The 22,172-nt window shown below is 38.8% G+C and overlaps 1 protein-coding gene across 1 annotated transcript in view; it reads right to left on the reverse strand.

Annotated features, from left to right (window-relative positions):
- LMBR1 (limb development membrane protein 1) overlaps window positions 1–22,172 on the reverse strand; it is a 140,814-nt gene that overhangs the window by 117,614 nt on the left and 1,028 nt on the right. The gene's annotated exons all lie outside the window — the stretch shown is intronic.

Consider the following 22,172-nt stretch of genomic DNA (forward strand, 5'->3'; position numbering starts at 1 on the left):
CCCAAGAACTAGCACAGGCTTGATGATTCTAACAAATAACCTATTCTCTCTCCTCCCCTTTACAACCTACACTTGCGAACTTCCACTTTTCACCACCACTCACTCACTCACTCTTCCAACCACTTCTCTGACTTCACGCCCACTGACCCACTCAAAGTGCTTCTGGCAGTGGTCAGTGATGTCCCAACAGCCAAATTACACTTTCATGATTTCACTTGCCCTCTAAGCAACAACTTGCACGTCAGCAGTCTTCCTCCTTCTCTGATTATTCTCCCAGACTCCATCACTAGCTTCCCTTTTCCTGCCAGCCTTTAAACATTATTCTTCTCTATGATTTCTGAGCGGAGCCAGAAATCTATTCTCATTCCACAAGCTCTTTATAGTTAACCTCATCTGCTCCCAGCGTTTGAACCACCAACCCCCAGAAATCCCCAGACCACCATTTGAGAACCACTGGTTTAGGGTATTAGCAAGAGTGAGTGAAATAATGGGCCATGAAACCTAAGTGGATTGGGAGAAAAGTGAACCCAAGTGATGGATAGGAGTGGACATGCCAATCAACTGAGGTTCCTGGTAGAGAAGCCACTGCAATAAAAGTACTTGACCAAGAAAGCTGGAAGAATACAAAGTTGTGACTAAAGCATGTTTTAGGATTTTTTAAATTAGTAATTAAAAGTGGAGAAGAGTAGTTTCAGGAGTTCCAGGGAGTTTGTGCAGAAGTGGTAGTTGAGAAGGCATGAAAGTTAACAGACAAACGGAAATCAAGGAACCAAAATGCATGGCATGGGATGGAAAAGACTAATGGAAAGCAATCCATCTAAGAGTAGAAGGCTAACAATTATAAAAACAAGTGTAAGTATTACTAATTTGGAAATAAGAGCTACCCACTATGAAAATAAACATACAACTAAACCAGACTGGAACAACAACACAAAAATCACAGAACTAGTTAGGCCATTTTTCTAGTTCCAAAGACGGGGGGTAGGAGCAGGTGTGCTCCTTCTCTACATGAGCACGTCGGTATCAGAGAGACACACCCATGGGGATACGTAAAACGAAAACAAGCATAATGATGCCTCCTATTCTCCTACATTCAGTGGAGGCAAAAGGAAATTCCTAACGAAAAAAAGAAGGAAGTCATTCCAGCTCGCCACCACTAAAGGTGCGGTACAGCTGATAAAAAGGGAGACGATGGGCTCTCACGGTTCTCTGAAAAGACTGAGCTTTTCTCTCCTGGTCAGGGGAAGAACAAGGTTACCAGAGACCATAAGCAGAAGCACAGGGTGCATGTCCTCTGTGCCAGCTGACCCAAAGCAGGTGCTTCAGCCCTCACTGGGGGCCACACGGCTTTAGTCCTGATGCTGATCAAGAATGGCCAGGCATTTGGGAGCTAAGTTATCCAGTCACAAGTAACCTAATACAGGTATTTCTAAAGTTTGCTTTACACCATTTCACTTTTTAGAAAGACCCACTTCAGTACCTGTTTTTGGTAACCAAACAAAATCCAAAGAGGATTTTCACTTTTACCAAAAAAGGGCGAAAAGCGAAAATCTCATTCAGCTCAGTGTGTTTTGCAGCAAGCGTTACAGAGGCAGCGCCCACCCCAGCAGTGAGAGCGGCCCGCCAAGCTCCTCCCCGGAACCACACTCAGCATCTCAGCATCAAGCTGCTATAGCTGTGAACCGTATCGGTGAGCACCTGTGCTTCATCTCAATTGATTTTGTGAGCAAGACGGGTCCTAAAGTAACTGTTTCTCTACTTTGTGCCATTTCAGCTCAGGAAAGGTTTCCTAGGACACTCTACTTTCAGAGGTCGGAAAAAACCTATAATATATCTAAAATATGCTGTTAAAAGCAAATATTCTTAAATCCCAGGTATAAGATTTAAACCTAAATTCAAACTAGTACCTTATAATCAAACTGTATAAGTGTAAGCTTTTCACTTAAGGCTGATGGGCTTCAGCTAGTTTAAGATGACCACGGGGAGTAAATATCATAAGAGTGATGGGTACAAATGGCCTAAGGAAAGCTACCAGTGACACATTTCTAACAAAATCCTGGGAGAGGACAAATAAACTATAACTGAGCCAATAATCTCACTCCACAGCAGAGCCAATAACCCTGGCTTTATTTTAAAATTGCTAAATCAAAAATGTGAGATGTTGAGTATCCTTTAAAGTTACAAGTGAACCACAAAATAATTAAAATTATAATTCTTTCAAATTACCCTAAGAGCCAGACTATGTAGTAAAACACAAGAAAACACAAATAGGGCTTCCCTGGTGGCGCTGTGGTTGAGAATCTGCCTGCCAACGCAGGACACGGGTTCGAGCCCTGGTCTGGGAAGATCCCACATGCCGCGGAGCAACTAGGCCCATGAGCCACAATTACTGAGCCTGCGCGTCTGGAGCCTGTGCTCCGCAACAAGAGAGGCCGCGATAGTGAGAGGCCCGCGCACCGCGATGAAGTGGCCCCTGCTTGCCACAACTAGAGAAAGCCCTCGCACAGAAACGAAGACCCAACACAGCCATAAATAAATAAATTTTAAAAAGAAAACACAAATAGTTACAAAAATAAGATAATAAACTAAAGATGAAACATATTAAAATCATAATTGTAAATAAAACTGTCAAAAGAAAACTCTCACAGACTAAGATATAGCTAAAATGAAGTGGCTTGGGACGGTTGAAAGCAAAAGGATAAATAAAGACATACCAAGCAGATGCTAACAACAAAGAAAGTTAGGCTGTCACATTTTTTTTTTCCTCTCAGACAAGGCTGAATTTAAGACAAAAAGTGCTAAGACAAATTGGGGCCCTTTGTGAACAATGGTATAATCCACAATGAGGAAATAATCTTTATGCACCAAAAACACAGAACCAAATGACACTTTTTAAAACTGAATATGCAAGGAAATATAAAACACTACTTTAGCTGAAAGAATTTAATTCACCATGAATGAAAAAGTAAACCCAAACCAAATACATAATAATAAATGTGAATTTCTTAAGTATTAGGATTAGGAATGCTCTAATAAATAAATGTTACCATACTGAATGCTCTATACCCCTATGTGCCCCACATTCTGCCACCCACTGCCCCAGCCCCTCACAACCACTAATCTGACTTCTGTTTCTAGGGATTTGCCTATTCTGGATATTTCATATAAAGGAATCATACAATATCTGACATTTTGTGTCTGGCTTCTTTCACTTAGCATGTTTTCAAGGTTCATCCATGTTGCAGCATGTATAAAAACATCATTCCTCCAGACTTTTTATAGAAAAATAAAAATTTGATTAAAAACACACTGAATTCTTGTTGCTAGTAGCTATAAGCATTCCTTTCAGATATACTTGCATATGTACACAAGGATATATATATATATATATATACACACACACATATAAAGATGTTCATTGTTTTACTGTTTGTAATTGCAACATACCACCTTTCAAAAGAGAAAAGACAAAATTACCAGTGCTCTATTTCCACAATTAATTTGAATACAAAACACATGCTGATATCCACTCTTCTAAGAGTTACTAGCACTATCACAATAAATTGCCCCGTGTCTTTCAACTTGTGCTTCAATAAAGGAAAAAGAATATTTCCTTGCAAAAAAATAACACTGAGACCTTTAACAAGGGGTAAATAGTCCATCTTTCAAGACTAACACAGCAAATTTCTAGTTCATTAATTTCACCTACAATATTACACTTTATTACTTGTTCTTGAGATTTTTAAGACTCCATGACTTGCAATTTTTTACAAGGCAAGTCACCAGCAAAAAGTTCTTTAAATTCCTTCTGAAACCCACTCCAGAAAAACATAAAAGAAGAACAGCTTTATTTGAGAGGAGCAGGCATCAGAGCCAGTTGTCACTCACCCTTTGTCCTTCGGGCTCTTTCATCCCAATCACAACCATTCTACCCACTTAGCCTCCCTCCTTCTGAATCCCCACAAACTCCTACTTCACAAATTTAGCACAGCAATGATTTCTACTGAATGTTTCATGTAAATAAAACTTGTCCCCTAAACTATGTATTACATACAATATACTTTAGGTATATCGGAGGTACTAACACAAATAGGAATGATCTTGTACATCTCTTGAATCCTGCTGAGTGCCTAGATAAATAATTTTAAAACAAACTGAGTAAATCACACACCCTTCCCACTGCTGGTTCCTTAGCCTCAGTCAGGTATGATCAGGGCAAAGGGAAGACACTTAGAACTGGATAAAAGGTGGAAGTTTAGATTAGACTGGACTCAATTTTTCAACATGTGAAAGTGACTATAAAGCTATAAGATGAGCCCCAAGTTGTCATGAGGGGTAAGGTACAAAGATACAACAAAGCATCCTTGCAAGCAGCAGTGGGAGAAAATTAAGCTGCTTTATAACTATTTCCTATCAAGTTTACCCACGCAATAAACACTTAAGTACTGACCTCTTAATGATATTAAAGATGGAAGATCTTCCATGAAGATGGAAGATCTTGCCATTAATTTAGATCTCTGATTTTTTTAATCAGAGTATGTAGTTTTCCTCATATAGATTTGAACATATTTTGTTAGATTTACACCTAAGCGTTTGGGGGTGGGGGTGTGTTAATGTAAATGGTGCTGTTTTTTTAATTTCAAATTCCAAGTTTTCATTGCTCATATACAGGAAAGCAATTGACTATTGTTTATTAATTTGTATCTTGAAACCCTGCTGTAATCTCTTATTAGTCCCAGAAGGTTTTTGTTGTTACTGACTCCCTGGCGTGTCACCTGAGAACAAAAACAGTTTTGTTTTTTGTTTTTGTTTTTGGCCACGCTGTGCAGCTTGCAGGATCCTAGTTCCCCGACCAGGGACTGAACCCGGGCCCCGGCAGTGAAAACACCAAGTCCTAACCACTGGACCACCAGGAAATTCCCCAGTTTTTTTTCTTTATTCCCAATCTATATACCTATTATCTCCTTTTCTTTTGTTAATGCCTCAGCTAGGAATTCCAGTGATGCTGAAAAGGAGTGGTAAGAGGGGACATCCATGCCTTGTTCCTGATCCTAGTGGGAAAGCTTCTAGTTTCTCCCCATTAAGTATGATGTTAGCTATAGATATTCTGTGGATGTCCTTTACCAAGTTGAGGAAGCTCCCCTCTATTTCTAGTTTACTGAGAGTTTTTATCAGGAATGGATGCTGAATTTTGCCAACTGCTTTTTCTGCATCTACTGATAGGATCTTATGATATTTCTTCTTTAGTCTGTTGATGTGATGGACTACATTAAGTGATTTTTGTATAATTCTTTTTATACACTGTTGGAATTAATTTGCTAATATTTTCTTGCAGAATTTGTGCATCTATGCCCATGAGCAATATCAGTCTGTAGTTTTCTTTTATTGCAATGTCTTTGTCTGTTTAGTAGTAGGGTCATACTAGCCTCATAGAAGAAGTTAGGAAGTAGTCCCTCTTCTTCTATTGTCTGTAAGAGACTGCAGATAATTGATATCACTTCTTCCTTAAATATGTGTTAGAATTCACCAGCCAAACAATCTGGCACTGGTTTTTGGAAGGTTAACTGCTGATTCAAGTTCTTTAGTAGATACAGACCTCCTCAAATTATCTGCTTTTCCTTGTGTGAGCTTTGATAAATTGTATCTTTGAAGGAATTTGTTCATTTCATCTAAGTTTTCAAATTTGTGGGCACAGAATTGTTCATAATATTCCTTTAGTAACTTTTTAATGCCCATGGAATCAGTAGCAATGGCCTCTCCTTCATTTCTGGTATTAGTAATGTGTTTTCCCTCTGTTTTTCTTAGCCTAGCAAGAGGTTTATCATTCTTACTGATATTCTCAAAGAACAAGCTTTTGGTTTTGCGGACTTTTAAAATTTATTTCCTGCTTTCAGTTTCATTGCTTTTTGCTCCATTTCTTATTATCACTTCTCCTTTGCTTACTTTTAAATTACTTTGCTCTTCTTTTTCTAGTTTTCGAAGGTAGAAGCTTAGATTATTGATTTTAGACCTGTCTTCTTTTTTAATATATCCATTCAATGCTACAAATTTCTCCCTAAGCACTGCTTTTGCTACATCCCACCAAATTTTGATAAACTGTGTTTTCATGTTCATTTAAAAATATTTTTAACTTTCTCTTGAGACTTTTTCTTTGACCCTTGTGTTATTTAGAAGTGTATTATTTAATCTCCAATTACTTTGGAGCTTCCCAGCTATATTTCTGTTACTAATCTGTAATTTAACTCAACTCTGGTATGAGAACAGACATTGTATGATTTCTATCCTTTTAAGGTTAAGTGTTTTATGGCCTAGAAGGTGGTCCATCTTGGTGAATGTTCCATGCAAGCTTGAGAAGAATGCACACTGTGCTGTTGTTGGATGAAGGAGTCTGTAAATGTCAATTAGATCCAGTTGACTGATGGTGTTATTTAGTTCAAATATATATATATATATATAGCCAATTAACAATAGAGGGTGTGTTGCAGTCTCCAGCTATATCACTGGATTCATCCATTTCTTTTGGCAGTTCAGTTTTTGCCTGATGTATTTTGATGCTCTGTTGTTAGGTACATACACATTAAGGATTGCTATGCCTTCTTAGAAAGCTGACCCTGTATCATTATATATTGCTCCTTTTAGCCCTGACAGTCTTCCTTGCTCTGCAGTCCACCTTGTCTGAAATTAACACAGATACTCCAGCTCTCTCTTGATTAGTGTTAGCACGGTATATCTTTCTGTGTCCCTTTACTTTTAATATATCTGTATCTTTACATTTATTGGATTTCTTATAGACAACATATACTTGGGGTTTTTAATCCACTCTGACCATCTGTCTTTTAATTGATTTATTTAGACCATTCACATTTAAAGTGATCATTGATACTGTTGTTTTAATATTTATCATAGTTTTAACTATTTTCTATTCACTGACCTTGTTCTTTGTTTCCATTTTTGTCTTTCAGTCCTTTTCTGCCATCTCTGGTTTTTTTTTTTGTTTTTTTTTTTTTTGCGGTACGCGGGCCTCTCACTGTTGTGGCCTCTCCCGTTGCAGAGCACAGGCTCCAGATGCGCAGGCTCAGCGGCCATGGCTCACAGGCCCAGCCGCTCCGCGGCATGTGGGATCCTCCCAGACCGGGGCACGAACCCGCGTCCCCTGCATCGGCAGACGGACTCTCAACCACTGCGCCACCAGGGAAGCCCCATCTCTGGTTTTAACTGAGCATTTTATATAATTCTATGTTCTCTCCTCTCCTAGCATATCAACTACACTTCTTTTTAAATTTTTTATCGGTTGCCCTAGAGTTTACAATTTACATTTACAACTACTCTAAATCTACTTTCAAACAATACTATGCAGCTTCATAGGTAGTGCAGATACCTTACAGCAGAGTTTTCCCAATTCCTTCCTCCTGTCCCTATAACATTACTGTCATTCACTTCACTTATCCACAAGCTAATCACTGGAAACACTGGCGCTATTACTTTCAATAAACTGTTACCTGTTGGATCAAGAGTAAAAGATTTTATTTACCCTTAGTTGATTCCTCTCTAATACTCTTCCTTTCTTTATGTAAATCTGAGTTTCTCACCTAAATAATGTCCATCTCTCGGAAGAACTTCTGTTAAAATTTCTTGTCAAGCAGGTCTATTAGCAACAACTTCCCTTAACTTTTGTTTGTACTGCATAGCATAGGGAATTGTATTCAATATCTTTGAATAACCTGTAATGGAAAAGAATCTGAAAAAGGATAGATAGATAGATAGATAGATATAACTGAACCACTTAGCTGTACACCTGAAACTAATACAACATTATAAACTAACTATACTTAAATTTAAAAAATGGTCAAAAAAATTTTTTTTTTTAACTTTAAAAAAAGAGCTCAATTTAAAAATGGACAGGGACTTCCCAAGTGGTACAGTGGTTAAGAATCCACCTGCCAATTCAGAGGACATGGGTTCGAGCCCTGGTCCGGGAAGATCCCACATGCCACGGAGCAACTAAGCCCGTGTGCCACAACTACTAAGCCTGTGTTCTAGAGCCTGCGAGCCACAACTACTGAGCCCGTGTGCCAAGCTACTGAAGCCCGCACACCTAGAGCCCATGCTCCGCAACAAGAGAGGCCACCACAATGAGAAGCCTGTGCACTGCAACGAAGAGTAGCCCCCGCTCACTGTAACTAGAGAAAGCCTGTGCACAGTAACAAAGACCCAACACAGCCAAATAAATAAATAAATTTTTAAAAATAAATAAAATAAAATAAAAAATAAAAATGGATAAAGCATCTGAATAGGCACATTCCCCCAAAGAAAATATACAAATGGCCAATAAGGATACAGAAAGATGTCTAACATCATTAGTCATCAGGGAAATACAAATCAAAAGCACAACGAGGGCTTCCCTGGTGGCGCAGTGGTTGAGAGTCCGCCTGCCGATGCAGGGGACACGGGTTCATGCCCCGGTCTGGGAAGATCCCACATGCCACGGAGCAGCTGGGCCCGTGAGCATGGCCGCTGAGCCTGCGCGTCCGGAGCCTGATGCTCCGCAACGGGAGAGGCCACAGCAGTGAGAAGCCCGCGTACCGCAAAAAAAAAAAAAAAAAAAAAGCACAACGAGATAATACATAATACTCACCAGGATGGCTATAATTAAAAATCAAAAAGACCATTAATGACAAGTGTTGAAGAGAATATGGAGAAACTGGAACTCTAATGTTGGTGGTACAAATGTGAAATGGTGCCATGATTCTGGAAAATACTTTATCAGTTCCTCAAAATATTAAACAGAGTTATGACCATATGACCTAGCAATTCCACCCAAGAGAAATAAAAAGATATGTCCACACAAAAACTTGTACACAAATGTTCACAGCAACACTTTTCATAAGAGCCAAAAAGTGGAAACAACCTGAAGCTCCATCAACTAAAGAATGAATAACTAAAACATGGCACATCCATACGACAGAATATTATTTGACCATAAAAAAGAACGGACTATTGATACATGCTACAACATGATGAGCCTTGAAAACATCATGCTAATTGAAAGAAGCCAGACACCAAAGAAACCACATATTGCATGACTCAATTAATATGAACTACCCAGAGCAGGCAAAGGTAGATTAGTGGTTGTCTAGAACTGGAAGGAGGAGAATTCGGGGGTGAATGGGGAATGAACTGCTAAAGGGTATAATATTTCTTTTTAAGATAATAAAAATGTTCTATCATTAGATTGTGGTGATGGCTGCACGATTCATGTATATACTAAAAATCATCGAAATGGGTGACCTGTATGATATGTGAATTATATCTCAATAAAACTTTAAAAACCAGTTGAGTTGGTTTTGTGCAGCATTCCCATTGTTCTGACAAGAACAAAATACACATACATGCATGAACTACTAAATGTACATTGTACAATTTCAGTGATTTCATATGAGTCAAATCCTCTTAACATTTGCATTTAAAACTTGTATTGCACCATATCAAGATGAATGGTAAAATTCATGGTAATAGGACTTCCTTGGTGGTGTAGTGGTTAAGAATCCGCCTGCCAATGCAGGGCACACGGGTTCAACCCCTGGTCCCGGAAGATCCCATACACTGCGGAACAACTAAGCCCATGCGCCACAATTACTGAGCCTGTGCTCTAGAGCGCTTGAGCCACAACTACTGAAGCCCGTGCACCTAGAGCCCATGCTCCGCAACGAGAGAAGCCACCGCAGTGAGAAGCCCACTCGCCGCAACTAGAGAAAGCCCGAGCGCAGCAACGAAGACCCAACGCAGCCAAAAATAAATAAATAAAAAATAAATTTCCAAAAAAAAATTCATGCTAATTTAATTTTTTTACTTAAAACAACATTGAATAGCATGTAAAAAAATATGACAAGTTGGTAAAAAACCACTGAATAAAGGAAAATGCTTTATATTTTAGTACCTTTAATTGCATTTTCTTCCTGCTTTTCGAACAAAGAACCCATATTTTCATTTTGCACTGGGCCCCAAAAAATTTTGCACTAGGCTAGCCCTGGAACAAATCTGAAAACCACTGCACGGAACTTCCTGGAGAGCAAGTACAGAATATGAATATGAAGAAAAAAGTTCCCATCACCTTGCTCTTTTAACAACTACACATTAAGTTAACAAAGCTACATCAAGCGCTCTTGGTAACTAGTAGAACACTGAAACTAGTTCAAAAATCATCTATTCTTGAACAAGCTTAACCAAAGTCCACAGAAACAACAAATCCCATATGATCAGGTGTTCAGCACTGTGCCAAGCACCTTCCTAACACTGTCTCATGTAATTCTCACTGAGGTAGGTATTGTAATTCCCAGTTTTGTAGACAAGGAAAGTAAGATTCCAAGAGATTAAGCAACTTCCCCAATACCACACAGCTAGTTGGCAGCCGAGATGTGACTGGAGCCTACTCTGCCCCAATCCAGAGCCAACAAATCTGCCTCCATGTTCCGCTTCCAGTACTGCAGTGCAGTAGGGAGAAACACAGGCTCTCAATAGAGCCTAATGGTTAAAACTGGGGGTCTGAAAGAGTATTAGACGAGGGAAAGCAACAGTTATAGGCCTCAATAATACATCTGATATTAAAATATACAACATCAATCCCATAAAATCACCATCTCATGAATTACCATGCTGGTGAAACAAACACTGTTTGCAGTCCTAGATGCCCAGCTTTTTGTAAAATTCCTTATTTAGTTATGGTGCTCTATGAAAGATACACAGTAAATTAGAGAAGAACTAAAATAATGTTAGATAAATGACTTCTTAAGGTCAAAAACTCCTACTTTAAGGGATATGTGGAATGTTCCTGAAACCCAAGCCCCCAAAAAGATACACATGTAGAAAAACTTTTAATTAAACATCAGAATAACTTTAAAAATTCCTATCTTGAGAGTCTATGGCCCACACAGCTAAAGCACTATGAGTTTTATCATGAGTCCTGCCGCAAAGAGCCACAAAGGAAAAAATATATTGTATTCCCTCTCCAACTTTAAGTTCCCCTCATGCAATTTCAAGTTTACACAAATTTGTTTCTACAAACCTTTTCAAAAGCCAAGAAATTCTGGCATCCCCAAAGTCCTGGTGGAGATGGGTCAGCAATGGAAAAACAGGTCAAGTAGGAAGACAGAGAGGAATGGTTTTTACAAAGACACCTCGGACGGCACCCCACCACAGTCTTTGAGGGCAGTAGGAAGACAAGCACATAAAAGGTAACAAGTGCTCTGACACGGAGTCCTCAAGGGCAGAGCTAGGGTTCTATGCCCAGTGACTGGAAAAGGTCACCCAAAGCCTCTCCCACCTCCAGCACACAGTTCTTCAGTGCCAGTGGAATGACAGCGAGGAGCAGGGTCTCAGGAGCTAAAAACTCCAAGTCAAAAAGCAGAAAGACGCTAAACATCTGGACAGAGTGAGAGCCATAAAGAAATACTTCTCGGAATACATACTATTCAAAATAATCCAAAATGCATTTACGAGAATTCCACTGATATTCTAGGGAAGTGGATCCTGAAAGATTCTAACACACAAAGGATGATAGATATTAGCAGCGTAAAATTAGAATTTTTTATCTTTATTTGGTGTCCTTTCTGAGTTGTTTTAAGTGTTAAAACATTTATAAGGGATTTCAAAAAGAAATTCTGAACTTTATTCCCTCATGTCTCTTTTTTGCTATAACGCCATAAGTTCCCTGAATTATCTTACTACCAAGGTTTTCAGGAAATTGACCTGTAATATTATATTTACATATAATCTTCAAAGCCCTAACATTATCATGAGTGAACACCTACAAATATCTACTACAGACACTGTGGAGAATAAAACAAAAACATATGGCTCTCAAAGGATTTATACTCTATCCTACTGCATAATTTTGGCTTGGATACAAAAGGAAGACTAACACTAAAAATCATGCTGAAAGGATATGACATTCTTTGGATGCCTACATATCTCAGGAAATACACTTCCAATTGCCACTTAAGAAGGAAAAGAATAGGGAAAAAGGAAAAATCATCTCAAGTATATAATGAGGAATGCCTCAGTCCCCTTTAACCTCAAGTACAAAACTAGAAACAGGTGATGTATACCCACAAGGAGCACATCACAGGCCAAAGCTGCTACAACCAATTACCACAAACTTAGTGACTTAACACAAATTTATTACCTCATAGTTCTGGAGGTCAAAAATCCAACACGGGTTTCACTGTGCTAAAAGCAAGGTATCAGCAGGGCTAGTTTCTTCTGGAGACTCTAAGGGAAAATCCATATCCTTGTCTTTCCCAGACTCTGGAGGCTACCCACATTCCTTGACTTGTGGCTCCTTCCTCCACCCGCAAAGTGCATCACTCCAACCTCTGGTTGTCATCACATCTTCTCAAACTCTGACCCTCCTGCCTCCCTCTTATAAGGACCCTTGTAATTGCACTCACCCAAATAATCCAGGATAATCTTCCCCTTAACATAATTACATCTGCAAAGCACTTCTGCCACCTAAGATAACATATTCACAGGCTCCAGAGAATACCACGTGGACATCGTTATGGGCCACTGTACCGCCTACCAAGGGAAATTGATTTAACCCAGGTTCAGCAAACTCAAATACAAAGAATCCTCTATACCTCTATCCCATTCTTCTTTGTTCACCAATACTGTAAAATCACCTCCATATATATTGGCTATTGGATTTATATCTACTACACCATCCACTCTAAGATTTTATGACCACAATGAGAAAGGGAAAAGCATCCCCTGCATCTGGGAGCTGGCCTGCTACTATCAATAGGCCTTGAAGCAACCTTCAAACTGGCTGGCAACTCACAGCCAGGTACTCACAGCTAGGTCTTGATGATTCTCCCGTCGAAAATAAACAACTTCAGAGAACATTAACATCAGAGAAGGCCACTCTATGACCATAATGGATAAAGAATAAGACCACTCTGTAGTCATGCCTCAACAAAGATGAGAAACATGGACACTGTCCAAATCATAGAAATGACCAAACATTTCCCCACACTGGCTAGTAAGAATGACTTACATCTTTACCAATTACAGTTTTAGCCTCACTCAAATCTTTCTCCTTCAAGATAAGATCTATTAAGATATCCAGTCATAGAATTATCTCTGCTTCCTAACAGCATCCAATACAGATCAAAGCCCCACTTCACTTCCATTAACTCTTCCCACCTAACACAAGCCCAAATCCTATTTTAAAAAGTTGTTTTCTAATACTCGCTTACTGAGATGCCTCACAGTTCCCCATGGTATGCATTTTCCCTCACTGTAACATGCAATAAACCTGACTTATCCAACTACAAGTGTGTTCCTGGCGGTCTTTGGCTGAAGAACAATGACAAAGGTCAGGAAAGACTATGGATCCCCAGACAACTGAATTCCAAATTTATGTACAACATTGGTGATTGGCTCAATCTTCTGCCCAACTCCTATTCTCAAGACAAAAGGACTAAAGTTTTAAGCTCTAGCACAAGGAGTAAACCACGGAGGTGAGGGCAAGACGGTGGTAGGAAAAGGCAGGTAACCTCACCTAAGGAAGCAGCAGGTGGAGGATGATTCCTGGCACCCCCATTTTTCCCCACTCCTATTTAGCCAAAAGGGAGCCAAAAAAATGGCAGGGTCCTAAAACCTCTACTGTTGTAATAGTCCCAGTCAACCCTAGAATTGTCCCCAAATACATTACAGCCCAGTGAAGGAGTTTTGTCCACAACTAGGATGAGGAAGAATTTAGATTATGCAGCCAGACCCCAAAGCTCCCAGCCAGCGAGCTTCATAGGCTCTCCTTGGTCCTTTCATCAGCCTTACAGTAAGCCAACTCTCCATTTTATGTAACTGACCTAGTTGGATGCCACTGAACCCTGTCATGGTGGAGGTTTAAACCTTATAGGCTGTAAACAGAGTACAGGCTGTGGGATGAGCCTGCCTGGATTCAAACTGCGGCTCTATCACACACTGTGACAGATGCTGTGAAGTACCTACTTCACTGGGTTGTTATCTTCAAATAAGATAACCTGGTCAGTACTCGATAAGTGTTACTTCTTATTAATTTAGTGAAGGGATTATGGAGACTTTTTAGTACAGTTGTGTATTAATCTGTGATCATTTTAACTATACTGGTGAAAGTGGCATCAATGTAAGATAACCACTTTGAAGATATCTAAATAAATGTATCCAAAGAACAGATGTACTGAAAGACAAATGTTGCTGTGCAACTATGGCAGCATAAGAAATAGGTACATATAAATTACTGTCAATGTTTCAGCTCTCCTGATGGGTATTAATAAGCTAGTCAATGCTTTAGAATCCTGAGTGATGGTTCATGTGTGTATATTGTTTAAAAACAGGTTAATCGGGCTTCCCTGGTGGCTCAGTGGTTGAGAGTCCGCCTGCCGATGCAGGGGACACGGGTTCGTGCCCCGGTCCGGGAAGATCCCACATGCTGCGGAGCAGCTGGGCCCGTGAGCCATGGCCACTGAGCCTGCGCGTCCGGAGCCTGTGCTCCGCAACGGGAGAGGCCACAGCAGTGAGAGGCCCGCGTACCGCAAAAAAAAAAAAAAAAAAACAGGTTAATCAAAAGCAGGTCACAGACAAACAAATGAAAAGTTTGTGTGTGAACCAAGGATTAAAAATAATCCAATTTTGTGCACCTGAAGTACAAAAGGAAAAGTAAAAAAGACAGCAAAAGGAAATGGATCGTTACATTTAGTTGATAGTAGGAGCTAAATGTAATCATTATAGTAACTGACAAGAGAACTCTGAGATATTCATAATATTAAAGAGGAAGTAAAATTATTACATGAGCATTTAAAAGTTAAACACTGTACCACATACAAAAATTAACTCAAAACAGATCAAAGACCTCATAAATGTAAGTTAAAACTACACAACTCTTAGAAGAAAACATAAGGAAAAATCTTCATGACATTGAATTTAGCAATGATTTCTTGGATATAACACCAAAAACACAAGCAACAATGACAAAAAATACGTAAATTGGACTAAATCAAAATTTAAAGTTTTAGTCCACCAAAGAACACTATAAATAGATTAAAAAAAGGCAACCCACAGAATGGGAGAAAATATTTTCAAATCACAAAGGAATTAACATCCAGAATATATAAAGAACTCCTAAAACTCAACAACAAAACAACCCAATTCAAAAATGGGCAAAGGACTTAGATAGACATTTCCTCAAAGAAAATATACAAATGTCCAAAATCACATGAAACAATGCTCAATGTCACTAATCATCAGGGAAACACAAATCAAAACCATAATGAGCTACCACTGCACACCCACTAGGGTAACTATTATTGTTAAAAAAACAGAAAACAACATGTGTTGGTGAAGATACGGAGAAACTGAAACCCTGGCACATGACTGTTGGGAATGTAAAATGGTCCAGCCACTGTGGAAAACATGGCAGCTTCTCAAAAAATGAAACATAGGACTACCAAGTGATCCAACAATTCCAATTCTGGGTCTATATCTAAAAGAATTGAAAGCAAGGTCTGGAACAAATATTCATTCATTCATTCATTTGAATATTCAAACATGTTCATAGCAGCATTATTCACAGTAGCCAGAAAACAACCCAAATGTCCACGGATGGATGAATGGATAAGCAAAACATGGTATATACACACAACAGAATATTATCCAGCCTTAAAAAGGAAGGAAATTCTGACACATGCTTCAACATGGATGAAACTTGACAGCATTATGCTAAGTGAAATAAGCCAGACACAAAAGGACAAATATTGTATGACTCTACTTACATGAAATACCTGGACCAAAAAGTTCCCTTGATTTTTAAGTAAAAATAAAAGACATATTTTTCATTTTCACCAAGAACTTTATTGAACAACATATTCACCATTTTGTTCCACTACCTTCTGCCATTTTTCAGGCAACTTCATAATTCCATCTTCTTAAAACTTTATCTTTTTGAGCAAAGAACTTTTCCAGATGCCTTTTACAGTCTTCCAGGGAATTGAAATTTTTTCCATTAAGAGAATTTTGTAAAGACCAAAATAAATGGAAATCCGAAAGTGCAATGTCTGGTGAATATGGAGGATGAATCAGAACTTCCCAGCCAAGCTAACAGTTTTTGCCTGGTCATCAAAGAAACATGCAGTCTTGCGCTATCCTGATGGAATTATGTGTTTTCTGTTGACTAATTCTGGATGCTTTTCGTCGAGTGCTACTTTCACTTGGTATAACCGGGAGCAGTACTTGTTGGAATTAATCATTTGGTTTTCCAGGAGGAGCTCATAATAGAGAACTCCCATCCAATCCCACCATATACCCAACATCACCTTCTTTGGATGAAGACCAGCCTTTGGTGTGGTTGGTGGTGGTTCATTTTGCTTGCCCCACCATCTCTTCTGTTCCAGATTATTGCACAGTATCCACTTTTCATTGACAGTCACAATTTGTTTTAAAAATGGAACGTTTTCATTATGTTTAAGTAGAGAATCACATGCAGAAGTACAGTCAAGAAGGTTTTTTTCACTTAACTTATGTGGAACCCAAACATCAAAGCGATCAACATAACCCAGCTGGTACAAATGATTTTCAGTGCTTGATTTGGATATTTTGAGTACGTCGGCTATCTCTCACGGAGTAAAAGGTTAATTGTTCTCAATTAATTGTCTCGATTTGATCGCTATCAACTTCAACTGGGCTACCAGACTGTGGAGCATCGTCCAGCAAGAAATCTCCAGCACGAAACTTCACAAACCAATTTTGACATATTCGATCAGTCACAGCACCTTCTCCATACACTACACAAATCTTTTTTTGGGTTTCAGGTGCATTTTTACCTTTCTTGAAACAATAAAGCATAATATGACGAAAATGTTGCTTTTTTCCTTCCATCTTCAATATTAAAATGGCTACACAAAAATTCACCAATTTTGATAAGTTTTTTTTAAATGCACGCTGATATGACAGCTGTCACAATACAACCTAACAAAATTGTTTCGAATGAAGTTAAAGACAACTAAGCACTAGTAGAGCCTTCTTACGGAAAAAAAGAAAAAAAAACCGAACAAACTTTTTGGCCAAGCCAATAAAATTCAGAGAGATAGAAAGTAGAGTGGTGGTTACCAGAATGAGAGAGGAACGGGGAGTTACTGACCAAAGGAGACAGTTTCAGTTTGGAATGACGAAAAAGTTCTGGAGATGGATAGTGGTGATGGTCGCACAACAATGCAAATGTACTTCATGTCACTGGAATAAACACTTTAAAATGGTAAATTGAAGGTTACATATATTTTATCTTTTAGGCAAAACCAAAAAGAGTTGAATAATTAAAAGAACTGAGACCATGGCAATCAGAAAAGAAAAAGAAATAACAAGAATCCAAATTGGAAAACAAGTAAAACTGTCACTGTTTGCAGATGACATGATACTACACATAGAAAATCATAAAGATGCTGCCAGAAAACTACTAGAGCTCATCACTGAATTTAGTAAAGTTGCAGGATACAAAATTAACACACAGAAATCTCCTGCATTCCTAAAAACAAAAGATCAGAAAGAGAAATTAGGGAAACAATCCCATTTACCATCACATCAAAAAGAATAAAATACCTAGGAATAAACCTACCTAAGAAGGCAAAAGACCTGTACTCTGAAAACTATAAGATGCTGATGAAAGAAATCGAAGATGACACAGATGGATAGACATACCGTGTCCTTGGATTGGAAGAATCAATACTGTCAAAATGACTATTCTACCCAAGGCAATCTATAGATTCAATGCAATCCCTATCAAATTACCAATGGCATTTTTCACAGAACTGGAACAAAAAAAAATTTTAATTTGTATGGAAACATAAAAGACCCCAAATAGCCAAAGCAATCCTGAGAAAGAAAAATGGAGTTGGAGGAATCAGGCCCCCTAACTTCAGATTATACTACAAAGCTACAGCAATCACAACAGTATGGTACTGGCACAGAAAAACAGAAATACAGATCAATGGAACAGGACTGAAAGCCCAGGAGTAAACCCACGCACCTATCGTCAATTAATCTACGACAAAGGAGGCAAGAATATACGGTGGAGAAAAAACAACCTCTTCAATAAGTGGCGCTGGGAAAATTGGACAGCTACATGTAAAAGAATGAAATTAGAATATTCTCTAACACCATACACAAACCTAAATGTAAGGCCAGATACTATAAAACTGTTAGAAGAAAACATAGGCAGAATACTCTTTGACATAAATTGCAGCAATATCTGGGATTTCCCTGGTGGTGCAGTGGATAAGACTCCACGCTCCCAATGCAGGGGGCCTGGGTTCGATCTCTGGTCTGGGAACTAGATCCCACATGCATGCCACAACTAAGAGTTCGCATGCCACAACTGGGGAGCCGGAGAGCCTCAACTAAGGAGCCCACGTGCTGCAACTAAGGAGCCAGCAAGCCGCAACTAAGGAATCCACCTGCCGCAACTAAGACCCAGCGCAACCAAATAAATAAACATTTTTAAAAATAATAATAATAAATTGCAGCCATATCTTTTTGGATCCACCTCCTAGAGTAACGAAAATAAAAACAAAAATAAACAAATGAGACCTAATTAAACTTAAAAGCTTATGCACAGCAAAGGAAACCATAAACAAAACAAAAAGAGAACCCACAGAATGGGAGAAAATATTTGCAAATGAAGCAACCGACAACAGATTAATCTCCAAAATATACAAACATCTTATGCAGCTCTATACCACAAAAACAAACAACCCAATCAAAAAAATGGACAGAAGGGGCTTCCCTGGTGGCGCAGTGGTTGAGAGTCCGCCTGCCGATGCAGGGGACGCAGGTTCGTGCCCCAGTCTGGGAAGATTCCATATGCCGCGGAGCGGCTGGGCCCGTGAGCCATGGCCGCTGAGCCTGCGCGTCCGGAGCCTGTGCTCCGCAACGGGAGAGGCCACAACAGTGAGAGGCCCGCGTACCGCCAAAAAAAAAAAAAAAAGGACAGAAGATCTCAACAGACATTTCTCCCAAGAAGACATACAGGTGGCCAAAAAGCACATAAAAAGATGCTCAACATCACTAATTATTAGAGAAATGCATATCAAAACTACAATGAGGTATCACCTCACATTGGTCAGAATGGCCATCATCAAAAAGTCTACGAACGACAAATGCTGGAGAGGATGTTGAGAAAAGGGAACTCTCTTGCCCTGTTGGTGGGAATGTAAATTGGTACAACCACTATGGAGAACAGTATGGAGGTTCCTTAAAAAACTAAAAATATAACTACCATAGGACCCAGCAATCCCACTTCTGGGCGTGTATCCAGAGAAAACCATAGTTCAAAATGATACATGAACCCTAATATTCATTGCAGCACTATTTACAATAGCAAAGACATGGAAGCAACTTAGATGTCCACCAACAGAAAAATGGATAAATAAGATGTGGTACATATATACAATGGGATATTTTCTCAGCCATAAAAAAAGGAATGAAATAATGCCATTTGCAGCAACATGGATGGACCTAGAGATTATACCACTAAGTGAAGTCAGAGACAAAGACAAATATCTTATGACATCACTTATATGTGGACTCTTTAAAAAAAATTATACAAATGAACGTATTTACAAAACAGAAACAGACTCACAGACTTCAAAAACAAACTTACCGTTACCAAAGGGGGGGGGGCCGCAGGAGGGATAAATTAGAAGTTTGGGATTAACAAACACACACAAGTATATATAAAATAGATAATCAACAAAGACCTACTGTACAGCACAGGGAACTCTACTCAATACTCTGTAATAACCTATATGGGAAAAGCATCTGAAAAAGAATGGATATATGTATATGTATAAATGAGTCACTTTGCTGTATACCTGAAACTAGCAAAACATTGTAAATCGATGATAATATAAAATTTAAAAATTTTTTGAATTTGTTTAATTAAAAAAGTTAATAAATAAAAGAATTGGCAACAAGTCCTAGAGAAAAATCAAGCATTTATACTCACTCTAAATATAAATACTTTGAGGAAGGAAAGCCAAAGACTGGAAATTCACTAAGCTTGGTCACTGTCTGCACTGGTTCTGCAGAGGGCAGTGTATACCCACCACCCAAGGGTGCTGGTGCAGGAGAAGTAGGGGTGAGGAGGAGCAGAACTAAGGAATTCTAGAATCAGTGCCAAAACTGAGTTGTTTTTAGGGTAGGAGACAAAAATAAAGCTCCTGGCTACTATAACGTGGGTCCCTTTCTCAATCCAAATAAGAGAACATCTGATTAATTTAAAATAAAGCCAAAAACAAATAGACCAATGAAACAGCATAGAATCAAAATTAAACCCCACAAATATACAGTTATACCTAATTTGTGACTAAGGTCATAAATGGTGCTGAAGCAATTGGACATCCATGTGAAAAAAATATATACGAATCCTACTTTACAACGTACACAAAAAATAAATTCCAGATGAACTGTAGGTTTAAATGAGAGGAGTAAATCAATAAACCATTTAGAGAAAAGTACAAGAGGACATCTTCCTTACCTTGGAGTAAGCAAAAATTTCTTAAACAGGACATAAAACATACCGATCATAAAAAAAAATTCTAATAAAGTGAACTATATTAAAATTAAGAATTTCTGCTCATTAGAAGATATCATTAAGCAAGTGAAAAAGCATCCCCAGAATGAAAAAAAGATTTACTATATATATACACACACACACGTATGCTCATGTATACACATATATATACATATACATGACCAAAGTATCATATCCAGAAAACATAAACAACTCTCGCAAATCAATATTAAAAAGATAAACAAGGGACTTCCCCGGCGGTCCAGTGGTAAAGAATCTGCCTTCCAATGTAGAAGACGCAGATTCGATCCCTGGTGGGGGAACTAGGATCCCACATGCCGCGGAGCAACTAAGCCCGCGCGCCACAACTACTGAGCTCGCGTGGCGCAAACTACAGAGCCCACGCGCTCTCGAGCCCGTGCGCCACAACTAGAGAGAAGCCCGCGCGCCGCAACGAAAGACCCCGCGTGCGGCAACTACGACCCCGACGCAGCCAAAAAAAATAAGGAAAATAAATAAATTAAATAAATAAATTTGTTTTTAAAATAAGCAATTAAAAAAAAAGAAAGGCTGTTACTTAGTTTTAAAAAATAAATAAATAAGTTTAAAAGTGGGAAAAAGACCTGAAGACTCTTCACAAAAGATTTCCAGATGGCCAATACACATATGAAAAGGTGCTGAAATTCATTATCATCAGGAAAATGCAAATAAAGTCTTTTGTGCAACAAATACATGACACTTACCAGAATGGCTAAAATTTTTTAAAAAAACAGAAAATACTAAGTGTCCTACAGATGGGAAGCAAATCACGCCTCTCCTACAGCGCTGGTGGGAGTGTAAATTGGTACAACCCACTTTGGCAAACTGTTTAAAAGTATCTACTAAAGATGAACAAACCCACAACCTATAACCTAGAGGTTCCATCCTTAGGTATGGACCTAACAAATGCGTCCACATGTTCACCAGAAGACATGTACAAGAATACTCGTAACCACAACCCGAAAATTACTGAAGTGCCCACCAACAGTGAAATAAACATAAATTGTGCTATAGTCACACAACTACAGCATTCGGGGTGAACTGCAACTACATACAACAGAGAGGAATTTCACAAACGCTGTTGAGTGAAGGAAATCGGACACAAAAGAGGGCATACTGTAAGGCTCCACTTACATAAAAGTTCAAGACTAAGCTAATCTACTAAAGCCAGGACAGTGCTTACTCTTGGTGGAGAGGAGAGGAACTGGACGGGGAAAAGGGATGGGCCTCTGAGATGCTAATACTAATTGTGTTTCACAGTCTGTGTTCAGAATTACACAGGTGTGTTTAAAGTGCTTCGAGCTGGACATGTATGATGATGTACTTCTCTGTTTATTTTAGCTTCAATTTAAAACTTTAAACGAATACGCCGTAGCAGAATCCACCAGTTCAGAATTTATACCTCTTTATTCCAAGATATGACTTGGCAAAGTGATTCTCAATTTTCTAGATCAAGAGCTACACAAACCAGGCAATTCTCAAAAACCAAGAGACTGACTGAATTTGAGAGAAGTTAGTTAGAAGAGGGGAGGAATAA

The sequence above is a fragment of the Leucopleurus acutus genome (genome assembly GCF_964270905.1).
Source record: "Leucopleurus acutus genome assembly, chromosome: 9".
NCBI lineage: Eukaryota > Metazoa > Chordata > Mammalia > Artiodactyla > Delphinidae > Leucopleurus > Leucopleurus acutus.